Consider the following 13,710-nt stretch of genomic DNA (forward strand, 5'->3'; position numbering starts at 1 on the left):
CTGGGGACTGTGGGACCCTGTCATCTGACTGACTGTTGGTGAACTGCCTTGCTGTTTGCTGCCTGTACCCAGATAGCCTGAGTTACTCTACAGAGGACTATCCAGCGGCCTTCAAGACTTGAAGAACTGCCAATGTCTCGCAACTGTCTCACGGGAGTGAGTTGCACTGAGCCATTTGTACGGCTGTATAATTTAATTAACTGTTGTATATCTAACATGTTGTATATCTATCTATCTGTATGAGTATATATAAAATTATTAGCATTCTGGTTTTGTTTCTCTAGAGACCCTGTCTAACACTTGCATTTATAAAACATAGGTCAAACACACCTAGTATAATTCTGTTTAAAAATTGTAGCACTGTAGACTAAAGCCCAAAGTATTTTGACTCTAGACCCTCGGAAGACAAAGAAAGCTTTGAAGTACAGAGATGTATTACCAGTGACTGTGAAAAAACATGTTTAGATTTTAAGCTCACAAAGAGGGAGAAGAGAAATAGGGAAAGAGGACCTGACTGCACCTTCTACTGCTTGCCAAGAGCTCCCTCCGCCTCCAGCCCCACTCCACAATATTTTGGTAACCACAGCTAAGCTCATTATTTTTTCCCCAGCAAGGTAAACACTAACTAACATCATAGCAAGTAGAGAGGGGCTTCTCGCCCTCTGTTTCCCAAATCCAGAGATTTAAAAAAAAAAAAAAAACATGCCCGGATTAACTCTAGTATGACCTCATGTGTCAGAGTTGACCTATCCTCCATCTTGAATGGCTGGAGTGTTTTTTGTTTTTGATGTACGTTTCCACACCTTTTTTTTCTTGAGCTTCTTGCCACACACTGAACTGTTTTCACTAGCCAGAGGCCCCCCACCCGATGCAGGATTTGCTAGGACAGCAGTTTCCCAGACCGAAATCAGCACATCCTTGACATCCATGTTGGATTAGAACTCAAAGAGACCTTACACCAATCATTAAGCACTCAATTTTTTTTAAACATTTTATTAGGGGCTCATACAACTCTCATCACAATCCATACATATACATACATCAATTGTATAAAGCACATCTGTACATTCTTTGCCCTAATCATTTTCTTTTTTTTTCTCTTTTCTTTTTTTACATTTTATTAGGGGCTCATACAATTCTTATCACAATCCACACATATACATACATCAATTGTATAAAGCGCATCTGTACTTCTTTGCCCTAATCACTCTCAAAGCATTTGCTCTCCACTTAAGCCCTTTGCATCAGGTCCTCTTTTTTTTTTACCCTCCCTCCCCTCTCCCCCTCCCTCATGTGCCCTTGGTAATTTATACATCGTTATTTTGTCATATCTTGCCCTATCCGGAGTCTCCCTTCCCCCCCTTCTCTGCCGTCCATCTCCCAGGGAGGAGGTCACATGTGGATCCTTGTAATCAGTTCCCCCTTTCCAACCCACTCACCCTCCACTCTCCCAGCATCGCCCCTCACACCCTTGGTCCTGAAGGTATCATCCACCCTAGATTCCCTGTGCCTCCAGCCCCCATATACACCAGTGTACAACCTCTGCCCTATCCAGTCCTGCAAGGTAGAATTGGGATCATGGTAGTTGTGGGGAGGAAACATCCAGGATCTGGGGGAAAGCTGTGTTCTTCATCGGTACTACCTCGCACCCTGACTGACCCATCTACTCTCCTAAACCCCTCTATGAGGGGATCTCCAGTGGCTGACACTTGAGCCTTGGGTCTCCACTCTGCACTTCCCCCTTCTTTCAATATGGTATATATATACACATGTATACATACACACACATATATTAAGCACTCAATTTTAATGGTCAAAATATCAAGTTGAAAGAAAACAGACTCCAGTAGAAGTAAAAGTTTCCTGGAATCTTGCAATGAAGGCAAAAACAGGATATCTTTAATACTGTCAAATAATCTAGCCTCTAAATTATATTTCAAAAAATTATTTGTCAAAATTTCAACAGGGCACACATGGAAATCATTCACCATGTTAGGCTACTCCAGGATTTCAATCGCTGTCAATTTAAAGAATGAAACTGGCTAGAATTTCTTTAGTGACCTGCAAGAACGAAGAGTCAAGAAATACAGAATAAGATTTTTTAGCCTTGTGGAGCCCGCACATTGTGGTTAAATCATTCATATTCTTTGCACTCTAATAAAAAAATTCTCATCAAACAATGATGACATTTTCAGCTCATCAAAGATTAATCACAAGATATTGTAATTCTGATTTTCTTCACCTCAGTTGAAATTGAAAGTAATTGCCAGTCGTCATTTTATTTCTAACATTACATCCATTCTTACATGTTCTCCCTAACATGATGATGGCCTTGTTCTCCGAGAGGCATGTAATCCTCCCCCCCCCCCCATTATCCAGGCAGTTTAAAAGAACTTTGTTGCCTATTTACACACAGTACATTGAAGTCTCCTTGTAAAAAGCATTTGCAATACTAGGTTAGCATGAATGGAAAGTGTTTCCCTGAAACATTGAGACACAACAGGGGTAATAAATTCTAATTACTGAGTTGTATGATGTTAGGGGAAAGACACTTAATTGCCTTAACTCTTTGTTGTTTAAATGTGGTTTTTTGTTTGTTTTGTTTTTGCCTTAACAATGCCCAGAATGATGGAGTTAAAATGCACACGCACACGCACACACACACACACACACACACACACAAACACACACACACCAGGGGTAAAAACAAGCTGGTTTTGTTTCCTTCCATTGAAGCCTTGGGAAAACTCATGCATTTTCAGTCAGGAAGTATCCTGAGAGCTGGGCTAAGAAGTGAGAGCAAGTTTATACCAATTGGAATAGCGAGAGATGAATCCTTGCTAGAAATATTAAATCCTAATTGCTACTTCCAAAGAGTATGTGGAGACCTCACAACAAAATTCAATGGGACTATAAGACGAAGGACAATATGTATATAATATTTTCTATGTTTCCTCAGTAGACACATTACTTTCAGAATCTGGAAGAGGAAAAATAAGCTATACTAAAAGGTGTTTAAGGGTTATAATTTAAACACATGGATCAGAGGGGAAACAGTAAGATGTCACGAAAGGCCTCCTTATATAAGAATGATTCTCATGGCTGTGTCTCTATGGAAGGGCAGAGAGGTGAACTCAAGCAAGGTCACAAGCTCAACTTCTCACCAGGGCCAATGGGCAGCCATTGGGAATGAGTCAAGGAGGTCCTGGGAAGATAGGGAAACTGGGGCCTCCTCTGCTCACCCGAGTTCTTGCAGTCTGAGAACTTGATCTTCCGATGATTCCGAAAACTGATTCCATATTGTATATTAATTTAATACTGGCTCAAATGTTTATGCCAGTACTATGATGCCGTGAATCCCTTAAGACAGTCCTTCCAGATATAGTCTGTAACTTCCACCAAATGACTAGTTACTCCCCCGCCAAAAAAAAGAGCCACTGCCATCTAGTCTAGTCTAAGTCCTAACAACCTTCAACGGGGTTTCCGAGGCTGTCAGTCTTCATGTGAGCAGATGGCCTCCGCATTCTCCTGAGGAGCAGCTGGTAAATTGAACCACTAAATTTGTAGCGAGTAGTCCACCCCTTCCCCAACAGCCCCGCCAGGGGTCCAGGGATGATGCACCTGTGAGGTGCCAAGGGGGGTTGTCATAGTAATATAGTGCTAATAATGTAAATCAGGTACCTAGTATCCTAGAAGAGACGAGGCCATGCAAATAAGATGTATGGATCCCTACTATGGGGGGTTGGTTAGTTTTGCTAGTCCACTGGGTTTAAAATGAGCCACCACCGAAGTGGAGAAGAGGATCTCACGGCCATCTAGGAAGAAGAGCCAGGAGTGGAATGACCCTTTCAACACAAGATCCCTGTGCTGAATCTCCGTGATCCAGAACTGTGGCTCCAGAGACAGCGATTAATGAGGTGAGAGGCAGCAGAGGTGACAGAGACAGGCATCAGGCAGCATGGTGGGCCACCCAGTCCCTGAGAGAGACTGCAGCAGTGGAGCATCCTCAGGCTAAGGGTGATACGTGGAATGTGGTATCTCTGGGGATCTAATTAGCAGATGATCAGGCTCCCCTGGACTCAAGTTCTCAAACGTTGAGAACCTGGCGAGCAGAGTATGCCCTGTTTTCCTGTCTCTCCACCTTCATCATACTTGCCCACGCAGCATGGAGGCTAAGCAGAAAGAGCAAGGGCCAGAGAGGCATGGTTGAGAAGAGGCTGTCCTGATGCAAGAACTGCATCCGGAGTTTCCTGAACCCAAGTTGCAGTTTGTTACTTCCTTAATAAACCCCATAACTATGTGCATTGTTTGTGAGTTCTGTGGGATTGTTGCAACATATGATCAAGCCCAGGAGAGAACTAGAGATTGTGGTAGGAGGAAGTGTTGGTATCTGTGTTAGTCCGGGTGGACTAGAGAAACACATTCATAGACACATATATGTGTGTAAGAAAGAGCTATATATACAAGAGCAATTGAATAGTGAGAAAATATCCCTGCCCTGTCCAGATCAAGTCCATAAGTCTGATATTACCCCTTATGTTTAATTTCAATCTATAAATTCCTCCTCAGTCTCACTCAACACACACAATGATGCCAAATCCAGGAAGATCACAGGCCAGTGGGTAGAAAGTTTTCTGGGTCCAGTGGCAGTAGAAACATCTCAGCTCTGGGATGGGTCTCCACATGATTCCTTCATCAGCTTCTCTCCATGTGGCTTGTCCTCAGTAATGTCTCGAAGGGAGTCCACCTTGTCAGTAGAGAGTATCCAAGGAAACGAACCTGTGCCCCACCTCCAGGGTGATATTTATCTCCTTAGCACCTCCAAATTAGGTCATCAATCTGTAGCCTGATTGGTAGGCCAAACACCTCTTCAATTATAGTCCTCTCAAATAGACAACAGATTATATAACTGCCACAGTGTCAGAATTGGGATATTTTTAAAGGTTGGAGGATGGAGGCATGTCTGACACCCACCTCACAGAAATCAGCCTCAGGCTATTTATTTGTATACAGTGGTGACACAGTGTTTATATATCACCAGGCACTCTATGGGAGAAAGGTGGCGCTTTCTGCTCCCAAAAAGAGTTACAGCCATAGAAATTCACAGCATCAGTTCAACCTTGACTTATAGGGTCATGATGAGCAGGCAATGACTCAATGGCAGTGAGTTAGGCTTTTAGTTTGGGGCCCATTGTGAAAACAGAGAGGTTCAAACATTGTCATCTTTACATATATGATGGAGGCAACTGGCCACAATTGGACCAGGAGCAAGGACTAGGCCTACATACATTGGTGCCATGGCTTGAATGGTGTCCCTTGAAAATGTGTGTCAACCTGGCTGGGTGAAAATTCTCAGTGGATTAGCAATTCTGGAATCATGTCATTTGACAGTTAAGTCGTAATGCAATCATCCCCTGACGAAGTGAGCTGAGGGGATCAGTCCATCGATTGTAAGGAAATTAGAGCGATATGCAACACCTTTCCTCAGTTCCTCTCAAATAAGGCGAGTTTCCCTGGGGTGTTACCTGCATCAACGCTTTTTGGAAAGAGATAAAAAGGTGAGAGAGTATAGGCAAGGGGAAAATCAATACCACCAAGAAAAGCTGGGAGGGGAGTGCATCCTTTGGACACATCCCCTGTGCTAAGAAACTTCTAGACCAATGGTTCTCAACCTTCCTAATGCCTTGACTCTTTAATACAGTTCCTCATGTTGTGGTGACCCCAACAATAAAAATTATTTTAATTGCTACTTCATAACTGTAATTTTGCTACTGTTATGAATTGTCATGTAAATATCTGATAGGCAGGATATATTTTCATCATTACAAATTGAACATAATTAAAGCATAGTGATGAACGACAAAAACAATAGGTAATTATATATTGGGAAACATTTATTTCTAATTACAAATAAATGAAATTTTGTCTTGAAGCAAGGTGTAGCATGTGTAACAGTCTTAATATAACAACAGCAAACTACATTGCCACATCGTGCAACAGTATGCGTAAAAACCAACGTCAGTGCGAAGGTTGAGATAGCTTCTTTCTCACTGGATCAGAAATTCTCGGGCCAGTTTTTGCAAGAGCACAATGAAGATCATCTTCCACAAGTCTACTTCTGTATTGAGACTTAATAACCAACAAACTGGAAAACCCTGTTTAACAAAGATATGTTGTTGGAAATGGAAGAAGGTGCAACACTGTCTCAGACAAAACAGGATAGGATTGTAAACACTTGATCCAGAATTTTGTAACTGGCATTGCAGAGAAATCAATTCTTGATGCATCACTGTTGTTAAGTTCAATGAACTCCTCTTGTGCTATCTCAGGAGCATCTTCAACTTTGACTGTGAATGGGCTTCTGACAAGTGCAAATGGGGTGTCAGGTAGATTTGGAAAGTATGATGAAATTTTGCCTGCAAGCACGTGCAACTGTTCTTTCACAGAAATTATCAGATTAATCCTTTTGTCCGGTTCAATGTCATGTTCCTCAAAGAAAGCAGATAAGGGTGGCAACATGTAAATTTTATTTTCATCCAATTTTTTTTTGCCAAAGTTGAAGTTTCATTTGGAATGATCAGATCTTTTCAGACAAATCAAGGTGTGTTTCATTTGGTCCTTGCAGTGATAAATTTAACTCATTCAAGATGTCAAAGATGTCAACCAAGTAAGCTATTTTCTGCAGTTCACTTTATCACTGAAAAGTGTTTCAAACTGCGGTCCTGTTTTCTGATGAAAAAACATTTTGAGTTCAACACAAAACTCAAAAACACATTTTAAAACTTTTCCTCTCGATGACTATTTATCTTCCTGTGAAATAGCAGAGCATTACTCAGCGCATCCAATTCATTGCACAGTTGCGAAAACAGTCGACTGTTTAAGGTGCTTCCTTTACAAAATTGACAGAACTTATGACTCTTTTCATTACTTCTTGTAACTCTTTTGGCAGCGTCTTCTTTGCTAATAGTTGCCAATGATTCATACAGTGAGTTTAGATAACTTTTGGTGACTCATTCAGCACCAAACGTTGAAATTCAGATCGACATCCTAGCATAGCTGGAGCACCATCTGTGAAAACACCACAAACCTTTTCCTAAGAAATCTTATGCTCTTTCAGAAATGAACCAACTATGTCAAATACATCACATGCAGTATTTGTCATTTCAAGAGATTTACAAAACAGAAACTCATCTTTAAAGTTGTCATCATGAATATACCTCACGTAAACCAGTCACTGTGAACAGTATGCAATGTCTGTAGATTCATCAAGCTGGATGCTAAATATTGGAAGTGGAGCAGATTTAATTTCCTTTGTGACCTGATCAAGAATATCAGCAGACATGTCATCTAGTCTTCTGCAGACAATGTCATTAGATAAGGAAATTGCACTCAATTTCGTAACAAATTCATCTCCGATCATAACTCAATGTCTTTGGCAACTGGCAGCAGTAAATCCTCCACAATGGTGTGAGGTTTCATAGCCCTGGCGATTCTGAGTGCCACCAAATATGAAGCTTCAATGGCTGATATGTTTTTGTTTGTAGTATTTGCCACCAGTGTCAAGTCTGGCTTTCTTGAGTCCATCAGCTTTGCTTTTTCTAAAATAGTTGGTATCATTGCTGGCAAAGCTCTGATGTTTGCTATCTAAATGGCGTTTTAGTTTATTCAGTTGCATAGTTTTGGCTGATAGAACTTCACAACAAAGAATACACTGAGGTTTCTCAATTCCTGCTGTAACTACTGAGGTAAAACCGTACTGTAAAAAATCCTCACTATATTTTCTTTTCTTAACATTCTTCTCTACATGATCCATTGTCATGGGATGGTTTTCTAATGAAAATAATATATAACAATAGCTTTAATAATACAAAAGTTTATGTATGTCATCATTCCGTCTATACAGTTCATTGTGTTGTTGTTTTTTACATACCTGTTACTATCACAAGGGGGCAGTATTCACATCAACCACAGCTGAATATAAAAAGACCAATCAGCAAATGAGGAGCTGATGTCAGGGTCTTGGGTGGAGAGCGGATTCTTTGAAAATGATGAGGGCAATGAATATACAAATGCACTTTACACGTTGATGTATGTATGAATTGTGATAAGAGTTGTATGAGCCCCTAATAAAATGATTTTTTAAAAGACCAATCAGCATTAAGTTACCATGGTACAGATTTTTTTTGCAGTAGTTGATGGTTTTACAGTACATGATTTTACATTTGCCCAGTCATTATAATTCATGAAGTGCCATTTTACCTCTAATACTGCTGCTTTCAACACAGTAGCTGCCTTTAACAGAGTAGCTGCTTTCAACACAGCAACTGTCCTCTACACAATAGCTGTTCTCTACACAGTAGCTGCTCTCTACAGGTGTGACTGGTCCACATAAGTACATTATGTGCCAACCCTGTCACATACACCTGGTGCAATGATGTCATCACACCGGGTACTTGTATGTGGGTGTATCTGCCTGTTGGCGGACCCACCTGGAGACAGATAGAGGAGTGGTGTCTCAGTTCCTAAGACCATCAGAAATATGTGTTTTCCGGTGGTCATGGGCGACCCTTGTGAAAGGGTTGTTCAACCCCAAAGGGGTCACAACCCACAGGTTGAGAACTGCTGTTCTAGACCCAGGGGAAAATCTCCAAGGGACACTGGGCCCAGGGATTTTGAAAGGAGAAAATGACATTACCCCAGAGCCAGCAGAGAGAATGCCATCCCCTAATGCTGACACCCTATTCAACTTCTAGTCTACAAAACAGAGAGAGAGATAGACAGTTTGTTAAAGCTATGCACTTGCGGGATTCCTGTCATAGCTGCACTGGATAACTAAGACAGAGTTTAGTACCAGTAGCAGTGTGTTGCTCCAAAGACACCTAGAACATGGAAACAGGGTTGGGCTTGAGTAATGAGTGCAGGGTAGAAGAGTTTGAATGTGTCTACTCGTAAAAGCTTAGGGCGTCTTGAAGTGACTGCTGGAATTATGAGTGTCAAAGCAACTCTAGTGAAGTCTGAGAAGGAAGTAAAGATGCTTGAACACCGGAGATGACACAGACTGTGAGGAATAGTGGCAGAGAAATGGCAGCTGCAGAACCCAAAGCTCAGCACTAGACAGCATGCGAACTGACTATAAATCAAGAGAGTTGAATGCCTTTGGGCCGGGGCTTCCTGGCAGAGTGGGGTACTAGCTTTGTGGACACATGGGACAAGAGAGCTGAGTACCTTCAGACTGAGTCTGACTGGCACAGTAGGGTCCCTCCAGGTACTTATCAGTAGAGCTAAAGAGCTTTGTAGCACTTGCTTGAGCAGAGCAGAGGCCATGTGAGCCCAAGAGACTCAAGGTGCCCAGAAACCAAGGGATCCAGAAGAAGTAGCCAAAGAGGCAAAGAGCACAGGGTGCCAAATTGATTCAATCTCTAAAGGTACAGCCACCATCTCTGAGGTCTAGAATGGTTAACCATACTCTGCTGGATCTCAAAGTCGGGGCTAGGACCTTCTAGGTTTCAAGGAAACCAATGCTCACCCACTTGTTCATGAGCAGCAAAAGGATGGGGCCAGATCTACTGCTAAGGGGTAGGGCCATCACGCCCAGGAGGCAAAAGAAAACTAAGACAATTGGATAAGGAACTATGCCAAGTCATCCAAGAAGCCAACAGAAATTAGCAAAATGATCTGAGATGCACAATCAAGGACCCAAGGGGAGTGATGGCTGGCGGGCCTAGTTAGGCAGACCAGTCAGTTTAGTGTTCACTCATGGTAGTTGGTGGGATAAATTTACCCCATATTCACTAGACTCATGAAAGGGATGATAACTCACGAATGGAGAAGAGATACACAGCATGTCTTCTTTGTAACTTCTTTGTTCAGAAAGGGCTGAACCCACAAGCATCACTAACAGCGAGGCCATGCAAGGATGGGCAGCAACGAAGGGACAGGATGTAGCTGAAATACCTCAAGAGAGTTCTCCCAACCCCTGAAAGATCCTATTGTACTAGACGGATAGAGAAATCTTTGAAAACATTTAGAATATTGGTGTATGCATAAACACCTACAAATGACAAAGAAAGCCCACTTCAAAGATCAATTCCGTAGATATTTTACTACCTGGATGGTTAGTATAACCATCAAAACTATAGTAATATGCTGTAGAGCCTCTGAAGACCTAATCCTTCTCTTTAGAATCAATAGCGCATCTTTGGAAGACAGAAGCCTTTTCCTGTGGCAGTAAGGTGGGTATCGGTCAGATTCATCCACTTGGTCGTGGCCAAATAGAGTAAGGTCTCTAAAACAGCAACTCCCACATGATATGGAAGTAACGTGATCTCGCTGTATGCCACCAAAGCTATTCCAGCATGGTCACCTCATTGGTTTTCCTGGGCTGTAATCATTCTGGGAGCAGCTTCCAGGATTGTTCTTCTCCCACGAAGCTGCTGGTGGGTGTGAATTGCCACCCTTTCAGTAGGCAGCCAAGTACTTTAACCATTGGGAAGTGAGATGGCATCCTTCAAACGACAAAACCACACACTGAGAATCAACACACCCAAGGTCAACAGCCAATAGTGTTTTCCGTCAAATATTTCTAGTGTCACCTCCTTCTTGGTAGGATCTTTCTGTTGTTGGGTGGGACCTTGAAGTTATCTCTGTCCAGTGGGTTGTGAGAGAACTGAGATGCATCCCTTTGGGACCAAGCATTTACTGGCTAGTGTGAGACCCTGGAATCTCTGCCTTTAATGCAATCAGAAATGGTGGTCACGCCTTCATCTTGGTTGCCCAAGTTACTGAGAGAACCAGCGCCCCCTTCTGACCTGAGATGGATGCACAGCTTGAACCATATTCAGCAAAATGAATACACGCTGTCTTCCTCAAACCTCGGCGATTTGGTGGACGCTATAGGTCAGCCTGCCTGATGTGCTATCTCCTCCCATCTGACATATGAGCTGTGGGGGTGGATGGGACAAAAAGACACATTTATTTTTATCTCTTTCTGTTCCCTCTAAACTTATCATCCATGGAGAGACTCATTCTGTGTTCCTAGAAGTGTGTGCGTGTGGGGGGGGGAGGGGGAAGGGGGAGACGGACTAGTAGATCCCATGATTTTCTGCTCACTCACATGAAAAAGACAGTCATATAATCACTTTAACTCACAAAAAATATTTTGGATACATCTTACCCAAATTATTAAACAACTCCTCGATCTTTCTTCAAAGTTAAGATTCTCCTTCCATAGCTAAGGCTCCAATTGACAGCTGCCTGACTTTCAGGGAAAGAGTATGACCAATTTCTCTTCTCTCTTTTCTCTCCCTCTTCTACCCCCCATGCCCATGGTCCCCCACCTTCCAGCCCTCTTGATAGCAGCTCACCCCGCTGTAACCAGGGAGGGAAAGCAACCCTGCAGTGTTGACAGATGCAGCAAATAAAAATCACGGGATAGTTGGCCTTGTGCTCTCTGGATCTGATAAATTATTATGACTATTTTTCTCAGAGGTAGTCGTAGTTGTTGTTGTTTTAATTATTGTAATTCTCATCCCTAGGGACTCTACCTGCAATGCACCAGATGAGCAAAGGTGATGCATTCCATTCCCCCAGGGCTGCAATCAACCCATGGTGCTTAGTCCACAGAGGAATGGGATGGCTCCAGCCTGGCACTCTCTACCACAGGAAACACTTCACCTGTCCGATCATGAGAGCCTGGAGAGTGAAGAGTGGCAGCCCAGAAGCCGCTCACCAGCCTTTCCTTCATCCTCTCCATTTCCCAGGTCCGTGTGGAGCCCATGCCCCAAACACAAAACAAGTGATCTGAAGGAAGCCCATTCTATTTAGGTTCAAAGGGGAAGGGCATAGAAATCCCTTCCCATACTACCTTTAGGGGTAAAAACTGGGGCTCATAGTACCACATCCTCTTTAAATATATCCTTTTTTCTCCAGAGCCTTGTTTAGCCATCTAGCCTAGAGGATAGGTTCAAAAATTAAGCAACTAGTTCTAGTGTAAGTCTTTATAAATTCAGTAGCAGGGAGAACCTGTCTCATGGTGGTGTTTTTCTTCTTAGTCTTTTACATCAATGTCTTGGTTGAAACCTGAGGTAAACGAGTTCTTTCTGAAACTTCTCCTTTCACTTGATTGCTTATCTATCTCCACACACTAGTTTGTTAAACTCATTGAGAGCAAGGCATCATCAAAATATTCATAGAACCTGACCCACATTGCCAGCAATCTATATTAATTGATTGATAACAAAATGAGTGAATGAATGAATGGACCATTATTAGTTTTCTACATTCTACTTTTATATAATAAGCGGTCATCAATGGTTTCTCCTCTCGCTAACCAGAAGGAAAGAGGTATGACTTTAAGGTTCAATTTTCAGATATAAATTAAACTGAAAGAACAAGGTACCAATGAAGGCTTTGTGTTTTCATCTCTTTTTCAAATATTTTAATATAGGCTCAATATCTTATTTCATTTGTTTCAGGTGTGGCCTTGGCTACCCTGAAGAGTACGGAGTCAAACAAAATACCCTGGTGTTCAAATACCACAAGTCTCTGAGAGCATAATAACTATGAAGCATTCCTAAGAAGAAATCCAAACTAGATTAACAGCAAATTATGTTGGTCAGGCATCCTCCTAATGTCTAAGCCAAGCAAAACATGAAAAATAAATAAATAGTTTTCTATTTGAAAATCTGTGCTTCTATGATATGAATAGTGGGAAATAATTTGAACTTTTCAAATACTTCCAGCTATAATGTTGCAATTTCTAGTTATTAGCATTTGGAACATATGTTACTTGAATGTCTGCACTAAGTCATTTCCACAATAATACTGAATTTGCTGCTAGTTATTCAAAAAGAAGTAGAGCAAACTTCCACCCAAACCACAACAAGATGTTTTTTAAAAAATAAGAAAGTAAAAAAAGATGTCATCAGATGCACCCCATCTCTTTCCCAAAAGAATTTGAGGTTGCTTTTAATTAAAAAGAAGAAAGATATCTAAATACATAAGGCAGTCAAATATTAAAAAATTATAAAGGACACGTTGAGAGTAATGGTTGTCTATGTGGTCAGAGATTCAATGTTGGCTGCATTTTAGCATTAAATTTAACTAAAATGTTTGATATTCCATCAAAAGAGGAAATATAATGACCTACATTAATTCTTCCAACAAGCACAAGGGAAAATGCACATTACTGCTGCAAGCACTTGAAAAGTTTAAATTCTCAAGAATGATCATTTAATGTTTATATCTCTTGTTCCTGTGAGTCCTTAAAGTGAGTATATGTTGGCAGTGTTAACAAGATTCCCTGAATTGTACAAAAAGTGAAGCTCTTGAATACGAGCTGTAGGGTTGGTGGTTCAAACCCACGCGGAGCGACTTAGGAAGACGGGCCTTCCAAAACTTCACAGCCTTGGAAATCCCATATGGCAATTCTTCTCTGCACACGTGGGGCCCCATGGACCAGAACCATATTGATGGTAACTAACAACAACATATCAATTATCATGTGCCCAGAATTCACCTAAACACTTTAACCTTCATAACAGCACTGCAATGTACATGACTATCCCTACTTTATCGGTAGGAAAATCAAATCCAAAGAGACAGTACAGTGTCCATGGTGACAGCCAGGAAAGGGCAGCTACAATGAGGACCATGGTCATCCACTTCCAAAGACCCTGTCTCCGGACACTCCACGGGATATAATAAAATCTG

Source organism: Tenrec ecaudatus, chromosome 15 (assembly GCF_050624435.1).
Source record: "Tenrec ecaudatus isolate mTenEca1 chromosome 15, mTenEca1.hap1, whole genome shotgun sequence".
NCBI classification, from domain to species: Eukaryota; Metazoa; Chordata; class Mammalia; order Afrosoricida; family Tenrecidae; genus Tenrec; species Tenrec ecaudatus.